This window comes from Mobula birostris, chromosome 4, assembly GCF_030028105.1.
Source record: "Mobula birostris isolate sMobBir1 chromosome 4, sMobBir1.hap1, whole genome shotgun sequence".
Lineage (NCBI taxonomy): Eukaryota > Metazoa > Chordata > Chondrichthyes > Myliobatiformes > Myliobatidae > Mobula > Mobula birostris.
The window spans coordinates 115933479-115948672 of NC_092373.1; the positions used below are offsets into that span (position 1 = coordinate 115933479).

Sequence of the window (15194 nt, forward strand, 5' to 3'; positions counted from 1 at the left end):
TCGCGCAGCCATGTGACATTGAGAGGAAACGCTAATTGGTGGTTACTCTGAGTTTACTGCACGCTGCGGGGCGGAAGATATTGGGCCATTACAACTGAGACTGTTCGCGCAGCCACGTGACAGTGGCGCAGCCTGTCGCAGGTGGGAGTATCACGTGACATCTGAGGGAAACGCTGATTGGTGGCTAGTCCGAGTTCCCTCCACACTGAGGGGCGGAAGAAGCTGAGCCATTACAGCTGTCACTGTGAGGTGCTGTGCGGTGAGTAAAGAAAAGGTTACTCAAGGGCGGAGGGGAGTGCCAAGCTGCCAGCCGGTGTTCTGTAGCATCCTGGAGAGAGCTGATGCTCTAGAACTGGGAGGACTGATCATTGCAGTGAAGGAATTACTTATGAAACCAGGTAGATGGGGGAAAAAAATATCAGCCATGACTGAATCGTAAATAAGAGAAAACCTGCAGATGCTGAAAATCCGAGCAACCCACACAAACGGCTGGAGGAACTCAGCAGACCAGGCAGCTTCTGTAGGAAAAAGTACAGTCGACGTTTCGGACCGAAACCCTTCGGCAGGACTGGGAAAAAAAAGCCGAAGAGTGGAGTTTAAAAGTGCGGGGGGTGGTGACAGGAGAGAGAAACACCAGGTGATAGGTGAAACCTGGAGGGGGAAGGATGAAGTAAAGAGCTGGAAAGTTGATTGTTGAAAAAAAACAGAAGGCTATGGAAGAAAGAAAAGGGGGTGTGGAGCACCAGAGGAAGGCGATGGGCGGGCAAGGTGATAAGGTGAGAGAGGGAAAAGGTGACAGGGAATGGTGAGGGGGGTGGGGGGGCATTACCGGCAGTTAGAGAAATCGATGTTCATGTCATCAGGTTGGAGGCTACCCAAACGGAATATAAGGTGTTCCAACATCCCGAGTGTGGCCTCATCACGACAATGGAGGAGACCAGGAAAGGACAAATGGGAATGGGAAGTGGAATTAAAATGGGTGGCCACTGGGAGATCCCACATTTTCTGGTGGACGGAGCATTGGTGCTCAGCGAAGCGGTCTCCCAAACTACGTTGGGTCTCACTGATATACAGGAGGCCACACTGGGAGCACCGGACACTGTATATGACCCCAACAGACTCGCAGGTGAAGTGTTTGGGGCCCTGGATGGTAGTGAGGGAGGAGGTGTAGCACTTGTACTTCCAAGGATAAACGCCAGGAGTGAGATCGTGGGGAAGGACGAATGGACAAGGGAGTCTTGTAGGGAGTGATCTGCAAGGAAAGCACAAAGTGTTGGGTGGTGGGGGGGAGGGAGATGATCTTGGTGGTGCAATCCTGTTGAAGATGGAATTTTCGGAGAATTATGTGCTGGACGTGGAGGCTGGTGGGGTGGTAGGTGAGGACAAGAGGAACCCTGTCGAGCTGTAGTCCATCTCTTCAAAGTTCGACATGTTGAGCATTCAGAGATGCTCTTTTGCACACCACTGTTGAAACGTGTGATTATTTTAAGTTGTTGTTGCCTTCCTACCAGCCTGAACCAGTCTGGCCATTCTCTGACCTCTCTCATTAGAGCACTTTTGGCCACAGAACTGCTGCTCACTCAATCTTTTTATAATTTCTTGCACCATTCCCTGTACGCTCTGGAGACTCGTGCATGAAAATCCCGGGAGATCAGCAGTTTCTGAGATGCTTAAACACCCCATTGGGCACCAACAATCAATCTCTCCACAGTCAAAGTCACTTGGATCACATTTCTTCCCCATTCTGTTTGCTCTGAACAACAACTGAACCTCTTGACCATGTCTGCGTGCTTTTATGCATTGAGTTGCTGCCTCGTGGTTAGATATTTGCAGTAAGGAGCAGTTGTACAAGTGTACCTAATACAGACCACTGTATGTATCGTAATTTCTTCTGGAATCGATGGTTGGGCCATTGTTTCTGCTTGTCTTTATCACTCAAAGGAACATGTATTAGCTGTAAATCTTGTAATTTTTCCCCCAAGTAGTAACCATTCCTATTCCATTCTGGTACCCCTACAACTTCACCCTTTTTCGATGAAAGTATTTCTCCACATCTCAGCCATATATGGATTATCCCATATCTGTAAACTCTAACTTTTATTTCCAAACTTTCACACCAATGTGAATATCATTGAGGTCAGTACCACGGTATTCTAAAGGAGTAGGCTGAGCAGACAAAAGTCATGGTACATATTAGTACCAATGACATAGATAGGAAAATGGAGGCTGTCCTGAGTATAGTGTGTTGGGTAGAAAGTTGAAAAGCAGGACCTCCAGAGTAGTAATCTCTGGATTGCTGCCTGTGCCACATGCCACTGAGGGCAAGACTAGGATAACTTAACAAACGAATTGGTGCAGTGGGTGGGGTTTCAGATTTCCGGATCATTGGGATCTCTTCTGGGGAAGGTGTGAACTGTACAAAAAAGGACTGGTTACACCTGAACCTGAGATGACTAACATCGTTGCGGGCAGGCATGTTAGAGCTGCTGGGGAGGGTTTGAACTAATTTGGCAGGGGGATGGGAACCGGACTGATGGGGTTGAGGATGGGGCAGTTGGTGCACAGCCAGATGCAGTGTGGTAGAGAGATTGGGAGGAAGGACATGCAGATAATAGGACAAAATTGCAGTCAGTGGGATGAGTTGAAGGGAAATCTACAACAACAACAGAAATATCAGTGTGGGTAGAAGTGAGAAGCAGGAAGGAAGCAATACTCATTTGGGAGTATCCTTGAGATGCCTCAATAGCAACAGAGAAACCGAGGAACAGATCAAGAGGCAGATTTTAGAACATCTAGTCAAAAAGAAGGAACTACTTCAGTTAAGGTTCCGGATGCAAGGATCAAATAGAACTCTTGAGAGTTGCAAGGTAGCCAGGAAGGAGCTGAAGAATAGATTTAGGAGAGTTAGAAGGTGGCATGAAAAAGCCTTGGTGAGTAGGGTTAAAAAACGGCAAGGCATTCTATACATATGTGACGAACAGGAGGGTGGCCAGAGGGTAGGACCAACCAGGGATAGAACAGGAAACATGCCTGGAGAAGGGAGGGAGGTACTTCATGAATGCTTTGCTTCAATATTCACTAGTAAGAGGGACCTTGATGTTTGTGAGGACAGTGTACTGGAACATGCTGGTGTTAAGAAAGAGGATTGGTAGAACTTTTTTAAAAAAAAAAACAGTACCATAGGAAAGTCTCCAGGGCCGGACTGGATTTAACCCAAGTTATTACAGGAAGCGAGGAATCAGAATCAGGTTTATTATCACCAGCATGTGTCATGAAATTTGTTAACTTAGCAGCAGCAGTTCAATGCAATACATGATAATATAGAAAGAAAAAAATTAAAAAGTAAATCAATTACAATAAGTATATATATATATATATATAATACATTAAAAATAGTGCAAAAGACAAATAATATAAAAAGGGTGAGGTGGTGCTCATGGGTTCAATGTCCATTTAGAAATCGTACAGAAGAGGGGAAGAAGCTGTTCCTGAATCGCGGAGTGTGTGCCTTCCTGTACCTCCTTCCTAATGGTAGCAGTGGTCCTGGGTGATGGGGGTCCTTAATGATGGACACTGCCTTTTTGAGGCATCACTGCTTGAAGATGTTTTGGATACTATGGAGGCTAGTACCCAAGATGGAGCTGACTAATTTTACAACCTTCTATAGCTTTCGGTCCTGTGCAGAGCTGCAGCCTGTCAGAATGCTCTCCACGGTGCATTTATAGAATTTTCTGAGTATTTTAGTTGACAAACCAAATTTCCTCAAACTCCTAATGAAATGTAGCTACTGTCTTGCCTTTGTCACCTTCAGGTTCAGCTAGCTGTGTTAATCCAGGGAAGATAGCCGCCGGCCCAGTCAAACTTGAGAAATCTTGTTTGTGTGGATGCTGTGTGATGTGTTCCCCTGTTACAAATCAGTACCACAAAATAACAAACAGTACACAATATGTGATTAAACAATTGAACTTTATAGTTCTTAATTTGACTGTAGGGTTAGTAAAGAAAAACTGCCCATTTTAATGAAACAGTGTAGTGTGTCTAATGTGCACATTGGAGCTCACGGTTTCCCGTCTGGTTCTTCTCCATCGATTTCCTCCAGGTGTCGTTGACTACCGACCCCATTCCAAGTCTGCTCAGTTCTGCAGTCTGGGACCTCTCCGTTCTGGCATCTTCCCTCTCCATCTTCTCTCGAACAAAAACCCGCAAATTCCCTTCTCTCAGGCACACAGGAAAGAAAAACACTCCCCTCATTGGCCAGTGCACGTTCCAAAGCACCTGTTATCTCTAGTCATAACTCAAACACTGCTGCTACAGAACAACCATTACATTAGCAGTAAAACCTTTCCCAGGGTGTTACACTCTCCCCTTCCCCCCCACCAAATTTAGTCATGTCCTCGTGACTTTGAGATAATTTGCCAGCCCTTCCTGCAAAACACAAAGTCCAACCCGGGTGTAAAAGTGAGTGACATAGCTCCCCAAAGCATTAGGGGCCACATTCTGTTCCCCCGGTGCTATATAGGCCAGCCATTCCGGTGGTGTCCTGATCCTGTGAGTCCTCTATACCCTCTCATCTACCTCTTCATGTTCCAACACTACTGGGGATACTTCTGGTCTACCTGGCGAGGCCTCCCCCAGCCTATCACTCATGCTTACCTGCAACTCGACCCCTCTGTCCCTGGCTAAGTCCCACTTCATACTCTTCCAAGGTGGACCCAAACACTATGAAGTCATCCAGATACACCAAAACCTCAAGCAAGTTCATATCCCCCACCGTCTTATCCGTGACCCACTGGAAGGTTGCTGGGGGTCCCGATATACCCTGGGGCATCCTTTTGAACTGGAAGAATCCCAGTGGACATATAAATGCCATCTTCTCTTTGTAGGCCTCACTCATGGGGATCTGGTAATATCCACTCCTCAAGTCCAGCACACTGAACCACTTTGCACCACTCACGCAGGCCAGTGCGTCTTCAATCCTCGAGACAGTATACTGGTCAGGGATGATGTGGCTGTTTAGAGTCCTATAGTCCACACACATCCATACCTTCCCATTCTTCTTTCTGGCACTACTATTGGGGATGCATAAGGGCTCTTGGACTAAGTGATGATCCCAGCTTCCTTCAACTTCCCAAATGCTGCCGAGTGCCTTCCACCTCTGCAGGGGCCAGTCGCCGTGACCTCTCTCTGAACAGGTAACTTGGTCACCCAGATAGTGTGACAAGTGTTCTTGGAACAACCCACATCAAACTCATCAGTCGAAAAGACACCTTCCAGCTTCAACATCTTCTCTATCAACCCGCAGGAACTGGGGAGTCCCCGAAGTTGAATGACTCAGCGGTCAACTTTCCCTCCTTTTCCAATATTTTCTCCCTGGCTTGTCTCACAGGGACATTAGATTACCGTCACCGGGAACAGATGCGCCAGGGGCATCCCCCGCTTGAAGGTGACCATTCTCTTCGTAGTGTTCCTGACAATAACTGCCATCCTGTTTGCCTATACAACCGAGGGCTTCTGCAGTTCAGGACTCACCAGTATCCCAGCAGGAAATCCTGACTACCTCTCGTGGATTTCTGGAGCGTCCGCTAAGAGGGCCTCACCCTCAGGCACTCCGGGAAATTTGGGGGACCCCATCACTCTCACTACTTCCCTGGGCTGTACCACCATTGACTTCGACTGGGAGAACCACACAGTCCCTCATTTAAATTCGGTATCCAGCCTAATGCAGCCATGCACTTCCTCAAAAGCAGCTTGAAACCCCAGGTGCATGGACAATGTTCCCAGAAAGCTCTCGCCAGCCTTCTCCTTGCAGGCCCCCATGAGCCTCCTCACCAGAGGAATGTTGGTCCCCACCAGGACTGACATGCCGCCCTTCTCAGTGGGGTCTGGACAACCAGCACTAATGTATCAAGGACCTCGGACACTCCCACATTGACCTCTGAAAACTCCAGCTTCACTGACAAATAACCGTCGTATGGATAATCACCAACACTGAGACCCCATGTCGATGGTAAATGCATCAGATACCGATTGTAAAATGAATGGTACAGCAAAGTGACCTGTGACCCGGTATGAAGTATGGCCCTAGCATAAATACCCTCTGTCCATAGCGATACACTGGAGCATGTCCCCACTAAGCCTTCAGGAATAGGGTCTTTCACTTTTGAGGGTTCTTTGGCATATTGCTGGGAACGTACTCCCCCAGAGACACGAGACTAGGGGGTACCAGGACCTGAGGCTCTCATACTCCTCCTCCCCTTTAGGGGTGGCTGTTATTCCACAGAATTGGAATACCATAGCTGGGACTTTGAACCTGGGTATTTTTCCATTTATTCGCCAGAGAGGTAAGAGTGGATACTAACTCAGAATTCTCACTCTTCCCTGGGGGACAGGAACTAATTGGACATTCCAAATCCAACCACTCCTTCTCCTCACTCCTCAGAAACGATAGAACCCTGCCTTTGAAGTCTCCACCCCCAGCCACGGGAAACTCTACTTGTATGCAGCCTGCTCTGCTCCCGTTACATCAGCGCTAGTCTGCAGTAAAAGGATCTCTGTGCCCACCATTTTATCAAACCTCTGCCCTACTCAACATGCATGCATTAGTTACCGGTAACCCCCGTGAATGCACACCACCGCTCCACCCCGGCAGCATCCATACTAGCACAGACTTAAACACACAACCCACTAGTTCAATGCTCAGGGCAACCACACAGCAGCCTACAAATTCAATCCCGGACGAGCCCCCACAATTGTAACCCTCAGGTTCAGTCAGAGGTGTTAATCCAGGGGGAGACAGCTTCCGGCCTGGCCAAACTTGAGAGATTTTGTTTGGGTGGATGCTGTGTGATGTGTTCTGCTGTTACAAACCAGTACCATGAAATAATGAACAGTACACAATATGCAATTAAACGATTGATCTTTATAATTCTTAATTTGACTATAGGGTTAGTAAAGAAAACAAAAAGAAAAAGGACCCATTTTAATGAAACAGTCTAATGTGCACTGTTTTCCTGTCTGGTCATTCTGCATTGATTTCCCCTGGTTGGCAACCCCCCACCCCATTCCAATTCCGCTCAGTCCTGCAGTCTACAACTTCTCTGTTCTGGCATCTTCTCCTGAACCAAAAGACCGTGAATTCCCTTCTATCAGGCACATAAGAAAGGAAAATACCTCCCCTCATTGGTCAGCGCACATCCCAAAGCCCCCGTTATCTCTAGTCATACCCAAACACTGCAGCTACAGAGAAACCATCGCATTAACGGTGAAACCTTTCCCAGAGTGTTACACTTTCTTTATAGCTGCATCGATATGTTGGGACCAGGTTAGATTCTCAGAGATCTTGACACCCAGGAACTTGAAATTGCTCACTCTCTCCACTTCTGATCCCTCTGAGGACTGGTTTGTGTTCCCTTGTCTTACCCTTTCTGAAGTCCACAGTTAGTTCTTTTGTCTTACTGACGTTGAGTGCAAGGTTGTTGCTGTGATACCACTCAACTAGCTGGTATGTCTCACTCCTGTATGCCCTCATCTCCACCTGAGATTCTACCAACAATGTTTGTATCATCAGCAAATTTATAGATGGTGTTTGAGCTATACTTAGCCACACAGTCATGGGTATAGAGTAATGGGCTAAGCACACACCCCTGAGGTGCACCAATGTTGACCATCAGTAGTGCAGATAATATCACCAATCTGCACAGATTGTGGTTTTCTGGTTCAAAAATCAAGGCTCCAATTGCAGAAGGAGGTACAGAGGCCCAGGTTTGGTAGCTTATCGATCAGGACTGTGGGAACGGCGGTGTTAAATGCTGAGATAAGCTATAGTCAATGAACAGCATCCTGACCTAGGTGTCTGTATCATCCAGGTGGGCTAAGGCTGTGTGGAGAGCCATTGAGATTGTATCTGCCATCGACCTATTGTGATAGGCAAACTGCAGTGGGTCCAGGTCCTTGCTGAGGCAGGAGTTCATTGTAGCCATGACCAACCTCTTAAAGCATTTCATCACTGTTGATGTGAGTGCTACTGGGCGATAGTGATTAAGGCAGCTCACGCTACTCTTCTTAGGCACTGGGATAATTGTTGCCTTTTTGAAATAGGTAGAAACTTCCAACCGTAGCAGTGAGAGGTTGAAAAATGGGCTTGAATACACCCTCCATTTAGTTGGCTCATCTAGTAGTGAAGCATCGCTGCCACTCATGCTACTGGGTTTCGCTTTGGAGGAAGTAATGTCCTACAAACCGTGCCAGGGTAGATGTGCATCCAATGTAGCCTCCAATCTCGCTTGGAATTATTTCTTCACTCTTGAAATAGCCCTCCACAAGTCACACCTGGTTTTCCTTCACAGGCCTGAGTCGCCAGACTTAAATGCTACAGATATAGCCCTCAGCAGACGGCGAACCTCCAGGTTCATCCACGGCTTTTGGTTTGGGAATGTACAGCAAGTGTCCGTAGGCACACACTCATCCACACAGGTTTTAATAAAGTTGGTAACAACTGCAGTATGCTCTTCCAGATTCTAAGATGAATCCCTGATTACAGTCCAGTCCACTGATTCAACGCAGTCCTGTAAGTGCTCCTGTGCTTTCTTTGTCCATACCTTCTTGGTCCTCACTACTGGTGCTGTCTCTGCCTATACTCAGGGAGTAGAAATGCAGCCAGGTGATCAGACACTGATGTGCGAGCTGGGAATAGCACAGTAGTCAGTGTAACAGTGGTCCAGTGTGTTGTTTCCTCTGGTACTGCAACTGATTTGTTGTTGTGCATATGGATTTGAATAAGCCACAGTAGGGGAATTCAGAAAGTCAGGAGACATGGGATTCAGGGAGCCCTGTCTAGGTATCAAATTGACTTGCTCGTAGGAGGCAGAAGCTGGTAGGAGATGGGGAGTATTTTGCCTGGAGACTGGTGACTTGTGGTGTTCCATTGGGATCTGTTCTGGGACTCCTGCCCTTTTATAAGTGACTGGATGAGAACATGGAAGGGTGGGTGACAGGAAGGTCGATGGAGTTGTGGATAGTGTGGAGGGTTGTTATAGGCTGCAATGGGATGTTGACAGGATGCAGAGCTGGACTGAGAAATGACGGGAGGAGTTCAATGCGGAAAAGCGTGAGGTGATTCATTTTGGAACTTGAAGGTAGAGTACAAGGCTAATGGCAGGATTCGTAGTGTGCAGGAACAGAGGGATCTTGGGGTTGACCTCCTTAGCTCCTTCAAAAGTACCACGCATGTTGATAAAAGGTGTATGGTGTGTGTTGACCCACATTATTCAAGGGATCGAGTTGAATTGACTTTATTACTTACAACCTTCATATACATGAGGAGTAAAAATCTTTACGTTATGTCTCTGTCTAAATGTGCAGTTTATAATGAATAGTATTACAACAGGACAGTTAATATAACATAGAAATACAGTTGTGACAGCATGAATTAATCAGTTTGATGGCCTGGTGGAAGAAGCTGTCATGGAGCCTGTTGGACCTGGCTTTTATGCTGCAGTACCATTTCCCGGATGGTAGCAGCTGGAACAGTTTATGGTTGGGGTGACTCTGGTCCTCAGGGATCCTTTGGGCCCTCTTTATGAAACTGTCTCTGTTAATGTCCTGAATAGTGGGAAGTTCGCATCTACAGATGCGCTGGGCTGTCCGCACCACTCTCTGCAGAGTCCTGTGATGGAGGGAAGTACAGTTCCCAAAGCAGGCAGTGATGTAGCAATTGTGCCCCTGTAGAAAGTTCCTACGATTTGGGGGCCCATACCACACTTCTTCAACCGTCTGAAGTGGAAGAGGCACTGTTATGCCTTTTCACCACACAGCTGGTATGTATAGAGTTCCAGAGTTGCAAGGTAATGTTGTGGCTCTATAAAATCCTGGTTAGTCCACGCTTGGAGTATTGTGTTCACTTCTGATCACCTCTTCAGAGGAAGGATATGGAAGCTTTAGAGAGGATGCAGAGGAGATTTACCAGGATGCTGTCCAGACTAGAGGGCGTACCTTATGAAACTAGGTGAGCAAGCTAGGAGTGAAGGAGGATGAGAGGTGACTTGGTGAGAGGCGACTTGGTGAGAGGCACAGACAGAGTGGCTAGCCAGAGATGTTTTCCCAGGGCAGAATTAGCTAATACAAGGGGGTTGGAGTAAAGTATTGGGCAGATGTCAGAGGTAAGCTTTTTACATAGAGATTGATGGGTGTGTGCAACACCCTGCCAGGGTTAGATTGTAAAGGTACAAAGGAGCATTTAAGAAACTCTTAGATAGCAAAATGGAAGGCATACAGATCAAATCGTTACACAGTGCATTGAGACAGAACAAGGTAAAGTAATGCAGAATGAAGTGTAACAACTACAGAGAAAGTACAGGTGAACAATAAGGCACAAGTTCTTAATGAAGTAGATTGTGAGGTAAGGTCCATCTTAACATGCTAGGGAACCATTTAATGTTCAAAATTCAAGGCATATTTATTCTCAAAGTATGTATACAGTGCTTATTGAAAAGTATTCACACCCCTCCCCCCTGGGAAGCTTTCATCTTTTATTGCTTTACAACATTGAACCACAGTGGATTTAACTTGGCTTTTTTGACACTGATCAATAGACAAGACTTGTGTGTCAAAGTGAAAACAAATTTCTACACTTTGGTCTAAATTGGTTACAAATATTAAACACAAAAATAATTGATTGCATAATCGCTCACCCCCTTCAAGTCAGTATTTTGCAGATGCACCTTGGGCAGCAATTACAGCCTTGAGTCTGTGTGGATAGGTCCCGAGAGGCTTTGCAATTTTTCCCCATTCTTCTTTACAAAACTGCTCAAGCTCTGTCAGATTGCATGGGAATTGTGAGTGAACAGCCCTTTTGAAGTACAGCCACAAATTCTCAGTTAGGTTGAGGTCTGGACTCTGACTTGGCCACTGCAGGTCATTAACTTTGTTGTTTTTAAGCCTTGCTGTGTGGCTTTGGCTTTATGCTTGGGGTCATTGTCTTTCTGGAAAAGAAATCTTCTCCCAAGTCGCAGTTCTCTTGCAGACTACATCAGGTTTCCCTCCAGGATTTCCCTGTATTTTGCTGCATTCATTTTAGCCTCTGCCTTCACGAGCCTTCTAGGGTCTGCTGTAGTGAAGCATCCCCACAGCATGATGTAGCCATGCTTCACAGTAGGGATGGTGCGTTTTTGATGATGTGCAATGTTTAGCTTATGCTTAGTCTGATGGCCAAAGAGCTCAATTTTGGTTTATAGAACCTTCCAGCTGACTTCAGAGTCTCCCACATGCCTTCTGGCAAACTCTAGCTGAGATTTCATGTGAGTTTTTTTTTCTAACAGTGGGTTTCTGTTTGCCACTGTCCCAGAAAGCTGCGACTGGTGAAGCAACTGGGCAACAGTTGATGTCTCTCTCATCTCAGCCACTGAAGCTTGGAACTCCTCCAGAGTTGTCACAGATCTTAGTGGCCTCCCTCACCAGTCCCCTTCTTGCACAGTCACTCAGTTTTTGAGGACGGCCTGCTCAAGGCAGACTTACAGCTGTGCCACATTCTTTCCATTTCTTGATGATTGACTTAACTGTACTCCAAGGGATATTCAGTGACTTGGAAATTTTCTTGTATCCATCTCCTGACTTTTCAATAACCTTTTCACAGAGTTGCTTGGAGTCTTCACAGTTCAGTTTTTGCCAGGGTTCTGACTCACCAGCAGTTGAACCTTCCAGATACAGGTGTATTTTTACTACAATGAATTGAAACACCTTGACTGCACACTGTGATCTTCACTTAACTAATTATGTAACTTATAAAACCAATTAGCTGCACCAGTGATGATTTGGTGCGTCATATTAAAGGGGGTGAATACTTATACAATTATTCATGTTGTGCTTTATATTTGTAATTAATTTAGATCACTTTGCAGAGATTTGTTTTCACTTTGACACAAAAGAGTCTTTTTCTGTTGATTGGTGTCATAAAAAACCAGGTTAAATCCACTGTGATTCAATGTTGTAAAACAAAAAAACATGGAAACTTCCAGATGGGGAGGAATACTTTTTATAAGCACTGTATGTCACCATGCACAACGCTGAGATTTGTTTTCTTGCAGGCATTTATGATAGAACAAAAGAAAACAACAGAATCATTGGAAAACTATACACAAACCAAGACTGACAAACAACTGTGCAAATACAAAACAAATAAATAAATTTTACCAAGAACATGAGTTGTAGAGTTCTTGAAAGTGAGTTCGTAGGTTGTTCCAAGTTCAATGTTCAAAGTAAATTTATTATCAAAGTACATATTTGTCACCAGCTACAACCCTGAGATTCATTTTCTTGTGGGCATACTCAGTAAGTGTGGTATTTGGCGTGATGAAACATGAAGGGACAATACCCTGTCAATGGCAAAGCGCTTAACAGTGTTGATGTGCGGAGGGATCTCGGGGTCCAAATCCATAATCAGAATCAGGTTCATTGTCACTGACAAGTGTCATGGAATTTATTGTTTAGCAACTGCAATACAATGCAAGACATGAAAATTACTATAAGTTACAAAATAGTGTAAGGGGGTTTCGACTTTTATATTACTGTGGAGGCTGATTAAAATGGCGTCTTTGTTATGTTAATCTGGGGAATGCGGCTTTGTTGTGTTAAACGCTGAGAAAGTTTGCGCTAGCAGCTTGTTTTTCTTTAGAGTGTGATAAGAGAGTGCTATTAACCAATTGGGATAGTTGTTAAGGTTTTGGTGTATTTGAAGATACTGTATACGCGGGGTTTTGGGGCAGAAGGCGGGAGAGCGAGACAGAGGATGGACGATGTGCTGTGAGTCCGCTAACGGGGTTGGACCCCGAGGAGGGCATTCGGCGAGGAGACGGAGACGGACTCGTGTGGAGCGTCTGGTCGACCACCGTTGTTGGTCCCAGGCGGCCGGTCGAGGTGGTCCGAGGGGGTCGCAGGGTGAAGAAGAAGGTCCTTGGGCTCCAACTGTTTTTGTGCACTAAGAGATTGAACTTTGATAAGTGTGGCGCCTTTTATTTTCCTTTTATATTTTATTCTCTCTTAATTATATAGTTCCAGTAATATCTATAAACTGTAAATCATTTAATTGCATCTGGTGTATTGGCTGTTATTTGGGTGGGGTGGGGTACCTCACACAGCATCCACACAAACGAATTACCCAGTTTGCCGGGGCCGAGGCTGTTTCCCCAGACGACAGCGAGCCGAGCGACCCTGAGGGTGGCAGGGGGGAGCTACAGTAAGTATATAGTTCAAAAGACAAAGAACAAGGTAGTGCTAATGGGTTCATTGACAATTCAGAAATCTGACAGCAGAGGGAAAGTAGTAGGTGAGTGTGGGTCTTCAGGCTCTTGTACCTCCCACCTGATGGTGGTAATACAAAGAGACGTGTCCCAAATGGTGAAAGATCTCTAATTAAGCCTGCCACCTTCTTGAGGCACCACCTCTTGAAGATGGGGAGGGTTGAGCCCTTCCTTGATGGAGCTGTGGTGGATCTTCAATGCTTTGCAGCCTCTTGCGATCCAATGCATTGGATCCTGTCACTGATTAGTTTGGTACAACATCATGAGAGGAAGGACCTGTTCTTGTGCTGTACTGTTCTGTGTTCTATGGCATTCTATTTACGTAATTAATTCATCCTTCTTATTGAAAATGCTCTACCCATTGAGATGTGAAATCTTTACCTTTGCCTTTCATTATTCTTCGAACCCTAAGCATTATTTTGCAGTGTAAATCAGTTTTGCCTTGGATTTCTCTGCCTTTCACTTCTGCTTCTCCACTTGTTGTTTCTGTCTCCCTGCATAGGTTCCCCTGCTTGTCCATTTTAGTTTTATCCCCCCAAAAACACTAGCACTTCGTCAAGGACATCAGTCTCATTCTTGCCTAGGGTCACCACATCCAGTTTGTACTGGCGCTGCATCTGTCTATGTCCCAGTAATATGAATCCCTCTTTTAGCCATGTAATGGATGCCATCCAATGTATTTATCTACTGTATTTAGTTGGTACTGATTTACTTCACAATAGTTTAAAACACACTTGGACAAGTTACATGGATAGGAAAGGATTAGACAGAGGAATAAAGGCCAAACAGGGAACAGGGGCAAATGGGATTAGTTTAGTTGGGCACATTGGTTGGCGTGGATCAGTTGGGTTGAAGATCCTTTTTCTGTGCTCTGTTGTTCTGACTGTATGACTAGCTGGCTCTTCACCCTCCTTCTCCGCAGTGTGCTGCAGCCATGCAAACGCATCCTCTTGACCCTTCGGAAGTCATGTTACCTGGTCACGGAAAGAACTGTCTGCTTGCCCTTATAAATTATTTCAGCATCCCTGGCATTCTTTTGACTCCCCCTCCCCACCCCCTTTCCTGAGCAGCAGATCTTCCTGTGAACCTGGTACTGCTGCCTTCCCCGGAAAGCCGTTAATCCCAATATCCAAAGCAGTATATCGTTCGGAGAGGAGACGACAACCGTGAGTTCCTGCACTACAATTCAGTCACCTTCTCCTTTCCTGCCTGTACACTCATAATCTGTGTTGACATGACATCTTTAACTAGGCTATTCACAAACATTTCAGCACCATGGATGCACCGCAGTGAATCCACCGACAGTTCCTGCTCTGTGATGCATTTACCCAGTAGGTGTAACTGATACATTTCCTGCACGTGTTGGAATTGCCCCTGACGGGAGGATTAGCACATGGGTATGAGCTGTCCTGCTGTGATTTGCCCTTTAATTACTTGGGATTAAATTAAAGGCCACTATTTACACTTGGGGCTTACCTTACTCAAAGTATTCCCCACACACTCATTGGACATTTTCAGTCCCTGTGCCATTTTTTCCACTTTGATTAAATTCTCCCTGGGCCTCAGTTCTAGCTGTTTTTGAACTTACCAGGTCTCTGTTCCAATTCCTCTCAAACTCTTCAACCCTCTTTTCCTACTCCTCCCACGCGCTGTCCAAGCCTTGTTTCTGCCCATTTAAGATTCCCTAAGTTTTTGGTTCCATCCTTTTTAAATCTCCTGCCTTCTGTCCAGCTCCGAGCCTCTCAGTTCTCCTTCTACCTCGGTCAATGGTATCATACTGAACTGTAACTTAACATTCGAGACACGAAAGGCTGCAGATGCTGAAACTTGCAACAACAAACAATCTGCTGGATGAAATCTGTGGGGCAAGCAGCATCTGTGGGAGGGAAGGAATTGTTTGCA

The 15194-nt window shown here is 45.8% G+C and overlaps 1 protein-coding gene across 3 annotated transcripts in view; it reads left to right on the forward strand.

The window, feature by feature from the left end:
* Positions 1-207: 207 nt before the first annotated feature.
* The window catches only part of acox3 (acyl-CoA oxidase 3, pristanoyl), a 167058-nt gene continuing 152071 nt past the window's right edge, over positions 208-15194 (forward strand). For 2 of the 3 annotated variants that reach the window (XM_072255944.1, XM_072255946.1), the window contains exon 1: positions 208-259. The gene's annotated coding sequence lies outside the window, so the exon portion shown is untranslated. Of the gene's footprint in view, positions 260-8519; positions 8567-15194 lie in introns of those variants that run through there. The other variant, XM_072255945.1, reaches the window with a different exon arrangement.